Raw genomic sequence first — 10,117 nt, 5'->3', positions numbered from 1 at the left:
AGGGTTGCGCGCGTTCTCTAGGCGGACTCCTCACCGCAGACGCGGGCGGGAGGGCCGGACGCGCGCCCACCTGAGGCCAGTACGCAGCCTCACCTCGGGGACGGTACGGAGGTAGCTGGAAAGTCAAGGAATCCATCCCTTCGGCCGCCAGTGGGCCACCCTCTCACCCAGTCAGTAAAGTTGGTTTCCCTCAGTTATCTCAGCCTCAGCCGGGACCAGAAAACCGGCCTGGAGTCTTGGGAAAGGTGAGTGGAAGGTTTTTTACTTCGGCTGAGACGTTAGTTCTCGACCCGCGCAGTAATTTCGTCGCTTCCAATGTCTAGTGTTTTCGTGGGACTCACCTCAGGGCCTGCGGCGAGTTGATTGGAACAATAGTTAACATGTATTGATGAACATTTACTATGTACCTGACACTGTTACAGATGCTTTACACATATTGATTAGCTCCTTTAATACTCATCCGGATCAATAAAGTAGGTGCTGTAAACATCCCCACTTTACAGATGAAGGAACTGAGTCATAGACCATGAGACGGGCCCCACGCCCCGCAGCTGGTAAATGGCAGTCCAGATTCCAGCCCACAACTACCAGCTAGGTTGCCTGACACTTCAGTCCCCTCTGGGTGGGAAATGCAGCCTAGGTATTGAAGGTAGAATTGAGTTTGGGGAACAGTTAAAGGTAAGTATCTAAAATAATAAAAGTGCAATATGCTAATTAGACCAGACAGCGGGATGTCCTTCCCCACGACCTTCCAGATGAAGCCGGGACTGCAAGGGCCCAGCCCCTTGCAGGAATTTCGTGCATCGGGTCTCTAGTTTAGAGATAATAGTTTATGATAAAATACTTTCCTTTGAACACTTACAGCACCTTATTTACACTCTGAAGTCTGAATGAATTTGGAAAAGGCAATATATAATCCAAAGAGGAGGAACAATGATGTTAGGAGCTGCAGGGCCCCCAGGGGATGTGTTCCCTTAGAACTGTGCTGTCCAGGACCGTAGCAACTAGCCACATGAGGCTACTGAACACTTCAAGTGTGGCCAACCCAAATTAAGATGTTACAGGCATAAAGGAAAAAAAAGAAAAAGATATTATAGGCATAAAAATACAAACTATGTTTCAAAGACTTTATATTAAAAAAGAATGTAAAATATTTTCTAAATATTGATTATATGTTGAAATATTTTAGCTATATTGGTTTAAATAAAATACATTAAAATTAATTTCACCTGCCCTAACTGGTTTGGCTCAGTGGATAGAGCGTTAGCCTTCGGACTCAAGGGTCGATGCTCTATCCACTGAGCCAAACCGGTTCGGCTCACCTGTTTCTTTTTACCTTTTTAGTGTAACTACTAGCAAATTTAAAATTACTAATGCGACTTACATTTCTATTGGACAGCACTGCTCTAGAAACATAATAGCCCCCGACTGCAGGCACTAGAACAGTGATGGCGAACCTTTTGAGCTCGGTGTGTCAGCATTTTGAAAAACCCTAACTTAATTCTGGTGCCGTGTCACATATAGAAATTTTTTTGATATTTGCAACCATAGTAAAAAAGCAGTTTATATAGTGAGGAAGCAGCAACTGTTCATCAGAGTGATCGGTTATAATAGAATTTTCTTAAGTGATAGGGAATTGGTCAGTGGTTACCTCATATCAACCTTGGGAATCAGTTCATGTTACTAATGATTTTCAGAGGCATAAGCAAGAAATGACCAAGGACAAGTTAGTCTTGCAAAATAAGCTAAATTATGCTTTATCTTTTAAAAAATCTATCTTTATTGTTTTTTGTTTTTTTTGCATCTTATCCATTTTATTTATTTATTTATTTTTTAAATCTTTATTGTTCAGATTACATTTGTTCCTCTTTTTTTTTTCCCCCATAACTCCCCTCCTCCCAGTTCCCACCCCACCCTCTGTCCTCATCCATAGGTGCACGATTTTTGTCCAGTTTCTTCCCGCATCTCCCATTCCCCTTTCCCCGCCAAGAATAGTCAGTCCATTCCCTTTCTATGTCCCTGATTCATTATAATCACCAGTTCATTCTGTACATCAGATTATTTATTCACTTGGTTCTTAGATTCACTTGTTGATAGATGCATGTTTGTTGTTCACAATTTGTATCTTTACCTTTTTCTTCTTCCTCTTCTTAAAGGATACCTTTCAGCATTTCGTATAATACTGGTTTAGTGGTGATGAACTCCTTTAGCTTTTCCTTATCTGTGAAGCTCTTTATCTGACCTTCAATTCTGAATGATAGCTTTGCTGGATAAAGTATTCTTGGTTGTAGGTTCTTGGTATTCATCACTTTGAATATTTCTTGCCATTCCCTTCTGGCCTGCAAAGTTTCTGTTGAGAAATCAGCTGACAGTCGTATGGGTATTCCCTTGTAGGTAATTGAGTCTCTTTCTCTTGCTGCTTTTAAGATTCTCTCTTTGTCTTTTGCTCTTGGCATTTTAATTATGATGTGTCTTGGTGTGGTCCTCTTTGGATTCCTTTTGTTTGGGGTTCTCTGCGCTTCTTGGACCTGTAAGTCCATTTCTTTCACCAGGTGGGGGAAGTTTTCTGCCATTATTTCTTCAAATAGGTTTTCAATATCTTGCTGTCTCTCATCTTCTGGCACCCCTATTATTCTGATGTTTGTACGCTTGAAGCTGTCCCAGAGGCTCCTTACACTATCTTCGTATTTTCGGATTCTTTTTTCATTTTGCTTTTCCGGTTGGGTGTTTTTTGCTTCTTCGCATTTCAAATCTTTGGCTTGATTCTTGGGCTCCTCTGGTCTGCTATTGGGTGTAATATTCTTTATTTCAGACCGTGTATGCTTAATTTCTAGTTGTTTCTTTATCATAGCATCGAGGGTCTCATTAGTTTTCGTGAGTCTCTCCTCAAGTTTATTGGCAGCTTCTAGCACATTTTTGCAAGCCCTCAAAATTGCGTTTTTTAGCTCTATATCCTCCATTTCTGTCATGTTTTTTTGTCTCCGCATTTTTTATGCTTTCTTGGTGCACCCCCTTGTGGTCTTTGTGCGCAGTCTTGTTCTAGTTAAGCCTTGATTGTTGTAGTTAATACTAGAGGGATTTGACCACCAGGCCGACTGGCTGTGAGAATCAGCTGTGTCTGCTGCAGTGGGAAAACTTCTGTCCTCTGGAGAGGCGCTAATCTAGCCTTTGCCTGAGGCTATCCGGCAAATGTCTCTGTGCAGGGCTTGGGCGGGGCGGGACCAACAGGGCGGGCGGAGGGAGCGGTTATGGCTGCCCTCAGTCCCGTTCCCAGAGGCTCTGCTTCTCAGAACCCCAGGAACCACTGCAAACCTCGGAGAGAAAGCTGCCTTCCAACTGATGCCAGACAATCCCGCTTCTCCCGTTTGAGTCTGAGTCCCTAGAGACTCGCCCAGATCTGGAGTAGAGCACCAACTTAAGTCTGGGATTTCCCAAGACTCAGCAGAAGGAATCCCAAGGTATATTGGTATGTACTTCTGGTTTAAAAAGAGTCAACAGCCCTAGCCGGTTGCTCAGTGGTTAGAGCGTCAGCCCAGGGACTGATGGGTCTCAGGTTTGATTCTCAGGTAAGAGCACATATACCTCAGTTGCAGGCTCAATCCCCGGCCCTGGTCAGGGTGCGGGAGGCAACCAATCAATGTGTGTCTCCCACATTGATATTTCTCTCTCTCCCCCACCCTTGCACTCTCTAAAAAAAAAGAAAAAATCAATGGACCCTGCAGTGTGGTTCAGTGGTTGAGCATTGACCCATGAACCAAGAGGTCACCAGTTTGATTCCTGGTCAGGGCACATGCCTGGGTTTCGGGATCGATCCCCAATAGGGGGCACGTGGGAGGCAGCTAATCAGTGTTTCTATCTCTCTATCCACCTTCCTTCTTCTCTAAAATAATCTATATATATATATAAAAGCCTAATATGCAAAGTGTCCCCTCGAGAGTTCAACCGGGAGTTCAATTGCTCGCTATGACGTGTGCTGACTACCAGGGGACGGCATGGAATGAAAGAAGGCCCTGGCCAGCAGCCGGCAGCTGGGGAAGGGAGGCCTCAGCTGACAGCCAGCAGCCGCTAGGGACCCTACCCATGCATGAATTTCGTGCACTGGGCCTCTAGTCTACACTAACAAAAGAGAAACATGGTAATTGGCGTACGGCCGCTACCCTTTTCATTGGCTAATCAGTGAGTATATGCAAATTAACTGTCAGCCAAGATGGCGGCCGGCAGCCAGGCACTGAAGCGAGCAGGGAGGCTTGCTTACTCTTGCACGAATTTTGTGCATCGGGCCTCTAGTCAATAATAATAAATATTTAAAATTATTTTTTTAAATGCGTGAATAGGAATGCTTAGCCCTTGTTGCAGTTGGTATGTCTGATGCCAGGTGTATAGCCAAAAGGATATGGTGTTTCCAGCAGCAAATTAGGGATATGGAGGGGTAGATGTGAGAGGGAAAATACCATTGTAAATAGGTAACATAAACAGAATTTGTTTCTTGGTGTATAATAATTTTTTTTGAATTTGCTGTTTTTTATTTATTTTTTTTATTTATTTATTTTTATATTTTTTATTGATTTTTTACAGAGAGGAAGGGAGAGAGATAGAGAGCTAGAAACATCGATGAGAGAGAAACATCGACCAGCTGCCTCCTGCACATCTCCCACTGGGGATGTGCCCGAAACCCAGGCACATGCCCTTGACCGGAATCGAACCTGGGACCCTTCAGTCCGCAGGCCGACGCTCTATCCACTGAGCCAAACCGGTTTCGGCTAATTTGCTGTTTTTTAAATTATAAAAATAGATACTTGTTACAGCAAATGAAACAATAAAATGCAAGGATGTATTAAAGGCAAAGCTCCCCTGCCTGAAGTAACCAAAGTGTGTACACTTTTATAAACATATATGCACACGTGTGTGTTTCATTTACATACACATACATTTTTTTAAAATATTTTTTTATTGATTTCAGAGAGAAAGGGAGAGGGAGAAAGAGCTAGAAACATCAACAATGAGAATCATTGATCAGCTGCCTCCTGCATGCCCCATACTGGGGATTGAGCCCACAACCTGGGCATGTGCCCTGACTGGGAATCGAACCACGACCTTCTGGTTCATAGGTTGATGCTCAACCACTCAGCCACACCAGCTGGGCGACACACACACACATTTATTTTATCCACAAAATTAACTGATATGCAGACTGGGGTCTCTGGGATTGAGAGCTAGTGCCTTTCTATTTTTTCTGTTCTCTTTCCACTTGCATTACTCCTCTCTTCCTTCCATTCTTTTTCATGTTCTTTCTCTCTCTCTCACACACACACATATACACACAAGGTTGGGAAAGAAGGCATTGAGTTCTTTACAAAAATTTGACATAATTTCTTACACTTATGCATTTCTTTATCAATGTCTTGTATAGAGCCTCTAAGTCAACTGATATAGATCTGATTGACTTGTCACTTCATATTCCTTGCCCTTAAAAAAAAAAATGTTTTCTGATTTGTAAGAGTTCTCTGTTATAGACATTAAAAAAATATATATATCTTCATTGATTTCAGAGAGGAAGGGAGAGAGATAGAAACATCAATGATGACAAAGAATCATTGCTCTGCTGCCTCAGGGATCAAGCCTGCAACTTGGGTATATGCCCTGACCAGGAATGGAAATGTGATTTCCTGATTCATAGGTCAATGCTCATCCACTGAGCCACTGTGGCCGGGCTGTGTTATAGACATTAACTGTCATCACATTGTATTTTTTAAGATCTATTTTTTTGTCCATTGGCTTTATTAATTTTTTTAAATGTTTTTATTGATTTTTAGAAAGAGAGGAAGGGAGAGGGATAGATATAGAAACTTCAATGAGAGAAAAACATCAACATCAGTCAGCTACATTCTGCACAGCCCTTGCTGGGGATTGAGCCCGCAACCTGGGCATGTGCCCTGACAAGGAATCAAATCAGTGACCTCTTGGTTCCTGGGTCGATGTCAATGCTGAGCCACACCAGCTAGGCTGTCCATTGGCTTTATTAATGCAATCTTGAGCCATACAAAGATCAAACTTATGTGGTCAGGAAGTTTTTTCTTTCAGAGCATCTGGATTTCTTGAGTGATTCATTCATCAACTTTTTATGTAAATGTTTTCCGTTTTCTTTTATAGTGTTTTCATTTTCTTTCTTGGTTTAGGTATCTCCTCCAGTCCCTGATTGTAGGTCTAGTCTCCCAAATGTTCTTCTGAGATTCTTAATGTTTTGATGTTCACATTTAAAGCCTTAATGTATTTGGAATTAAGTTTTGTAGGGACCCAACTATTTAAAAACAATTGTACTTCTTTAAATTTTAGGATTAGAGATTACTTATTTTGTAAAAATCCAATTCCATAACCCAAATCAGCAATTCAAAAATATCCACCAGGCAGTTCTTCTGAGTGAACTCAAGGATGAAACCATGGAATTATTAGCCTTACTACTGTTATGATGGAGTACTGAACAAAGGAGGCAATGTGACAATTCTATAAACCAACAAAACTCAGAGAGAGGCTAGTGAAATCTGAAATAATAACATGTTCTCAGAATATAAGCAAAACCAACCTATAGGAAAGAAGGTATGTTTTTATTTTCAAATCATTCTTGGTTAATCTATTAGAACTCTTTATAGCGGCTGTACTAATTTGCTAGGGCTGCCATAACAAAGTACCAAAGACTGGGTGGCTTAAACAACAGAAATTTATTTTTTCATAATTCCAGAAGCTAAAAGTCTGAGATCAAGGTGTCAGCAGGGTTGGTTTCTTCTGAGGCTTCTCTCATTGGCTTATAGATGTCTGTCTCCTAGTATTTTCATATGGGCTTCCCTCTGTGTGTCTGTGTCCTAATTTCCCCTTCTTTATAAGGACACCCATCATATTGGATTAGGGCTCACCATATGACCTCATTTTAACTTAATTACATCTTTAAAGACCCTATCTCCAAATGCAGTCACATTCTTAAGTACTGGGGATTAGGACTTCAGCATGTGAGTTGAGGGAGAGACATAATACAGCACATTCGAGAGGTTAATAATACAATGAGTATTATTTTATTTCATTAATTTAATTTTTTTAAAAGCTTTGACAAGATTTTTACATTGAAAACTACTTTAAGAAGTAACCAAAGAGCCTCAGCTGGGTGGCTCAGTTGGTTGGAGCATTGACCTGTACACCAAAATGTTTTCTGGTTTGATTCCTAATCAGGGTACATACCTAGGTTTTGGGTTCCATCCCTGGTTGGGGTGTGTAAGGGAGACAACTGATCAATGTTGCTCTCTCTCCCCCTTCCTCTCTCTCTAAAATCAATAAAACATATCCTCAAATGAGGATTTTAAAAAAAGAGGTAACCAAGGAATTGAGATTACCAGTTTTTAAAATCAATGAACAAGTAAACAAATGAACAGTTCAATATATGATAAAGTAACTTAGTTTAGAGGTGAGAAACTGAGTAGAGCTACAAAGACACTTTTCTAGAACAGGAATATAAGGATTGGTGTTGAGGCTGATCTTAAATTCTTTAAAAAAAAAAAAAAAAAAAGGCAGAAGGGAACTCTGGCTGGCTGGCTCAATTGGTTGGAGTGTTGTCCTGTACACCAAAAAGGCTGCTCGTTCAATCCCCAGTCAGGGCATGTACGACAGGCAACCAATCAATGTCTCTCTCTCTCTCTCAAAATCAATAAAAAACAAGCATATCCTCAGGTGAGAATTTTTTTTTAAAAAAAGAAGGGAGTACAGGGTAAAATATCCATATTTACAGGTGTATCTGTTTTCTTCTAGGTAATGAAAAATCAAAGCATAGCGTTAAACTTAAAAGATCATTTCAGGTTGTATATTTTTAAAAATGTAAGTGAATTTAATATAAATAAATAAAGGTATTACATTTATAGGTCAGTGATTCTGAATGATAGGAGAGGGTGATGGAAAGAATGTCTTCCGGGGATGAACATATCAAAACTAGGGCGCATGGCACAATGCTCTTTTCAAATTATACTGTCTGAAACTTTGATTTTCTGTCATCCCCTCCACACTACCCTGAAAATCACTGTTGTAGCGCACCATCGATTGAAAAGAGTATGATAATAATATCCTTACTTGGTAAGAAATTATTCAAACTACACTTATATAATCATAGTCTCTAAGCAATCTAATATGACCTAGGAAAGGGACCTAGTGACATTATGTTAACCATGTGCTAAAGACTTTAACCCAATACACTTCATGACCAGAGAAGCTATATGATGTTGGGTGACCTGAACATTAATTAACACTGGGCCAGACACATAGTTTCATAAAATAATCTGTCCTTTGAAAAAGCATCACAGATATCTGAAACCCATCCCCCACAATTAAGAACCAGTGGCTAGCCCCGCCGGAGTGGCTTAGTTGGGTGAGTGCCGTCCTGTGCACCAAAAGATTGCCAGTTCATTCAATGTTTCTCTCTCACATCGATATTTCTGTTCCTTTCTCTCTCTCTCTCTCTCTCTCTCTCTCTCTCTCTCTCTCTCTCAGCATGTCCTTCGGTGAGGATTTAAAAAAAACCCAAAAACTAGTGGCTATAAACCAGTCATTTCATACATAGGAAACTAAAATCCAGAGAGGTTACAATGACTTCTGTAAAGACACCGAGATAGTATTGGTGGATCCAGGAACCAGGTCTAAATTCCAATACTGTTAACTACTATTTTAGAAATCATTATTTCTATTTCTAGTATTCAAGGGTTGTTTTTTTAATACGTTTTTATTGATTTTAAAGAGATGAAGGGAGAGGGAAAGAGATAGAAACATCATCAATCGGCTGCCTACTGCATGCCCCCTACTGGGGAGTGAGGCCACAACCCAAGTATGTGCCCTGACCAGGAATGGAACCGATGACCTCTTGGTGCATGGGATGACACTTAATCCACTGAGCCTCACTGGCCGGGCAGTATTCATGGTTTTTATCCAATGTACAGTCTGGTCACTGCAACTTAAATGTAAATAAAAGCTTAAAAAGCTCAGCCAGCCCAGTTGGCGTGACTCAGTGGTTGAACATCAACCTATGAACTAGAAGGTCATGGTTCGATTCCCAGTCAGGGCATATGCCAGAGTTGTGGGCTTGATCCCCAGTGTGGGGCATTCAGGAGGCAGTGATCAACAATTCTCTCTCATAATTGATGTTTCTATCTCTCTCTCCCTGCCCCTTCCTCTCTGAAATCAATAATAAATGTTTTTTTAAAAGCTAAAAAGCATCTAAGAGAAATAAATGAAATAATAAAAAAGATTAGATACATTCTTTTATTTATTTATATGCCAACCTCATTCCCAAAAGGCTTACAAAGATGCAGATAATATAGTAAGATAAAAAAATTAAAACATAGGAAAATAAAGGAAACCAAGAATGTGGCTAGCTTACAATATACATAACATGAAGTCCTAAACACTTGCTGGATGGAAGCAGCCACCAATTGGCTCTAAGTAGTTTAGCATCAATATGAAGAGAAAAATACAGTCAGTAGAATATTTAGCTTCTTTAAGGTAAAACCAAACAGCAATTCAGGAAAAGCACAACTGGATTCAGAGAAAATTTATCCTATGCATCTTTAAAAAGAACATTATGAATTATAGCATAAATACCCTTTACAGTTTCTATAGCAATTAACTTTCATAGGGATTTGATACAAATTGCCAAAGTGCAACCCAGAAAAAGCAATTCTAAAGAGGCCAATAAAATACTAGCAATGTACAGGGAAAATATGGCATAGTCCAGGGACAGAATTAAAAGAAGTACACAGAATACTTGCCAGACTCTTTTTGGTTCGGAAAAAGAGATCAGATATAATTGAAGAATAATAAAAATGAAGCTTTAGAGAAGTTAAAAAAATTTAAAGAATAAAGGCCAGAAACATATACAAATTTAAGGTCCAGATGACTTTTCTCACTAAGGGAAAAGGTTCTTAAATTTTAAGATTGAGCCCTAGCCAGTTGGGCTCAGTAGATAAGAGCATCAGCCTGAGGATTGAAGGATCATGTGTTCGATCACCTGGGTTGGGGGCTGGATCCCTGCCCTGGTCTGGGCACGTGCGGGAGGCAGCCAATCGATGTTTCTCTCCCTCTGTGTTTCTCC

The sequence above is a fragment of the Myotis brandtii genome, unplaced genomic scaffold, assembly GCF_000412655.1.
Source record: "Myotis brandtii unplaced genomic scaffold, ASM41265v1 scaffold50, whole genome shotgun sequence".
Lineage (NCBI taxonomy): Eukaryota > Metazoa > Chordata > Mammalia > Chiroptera > Vespertilionidae > Myotis > Myotis brandtii.
Note: the sequence above shows the minus strand (reverse complement) of the source record.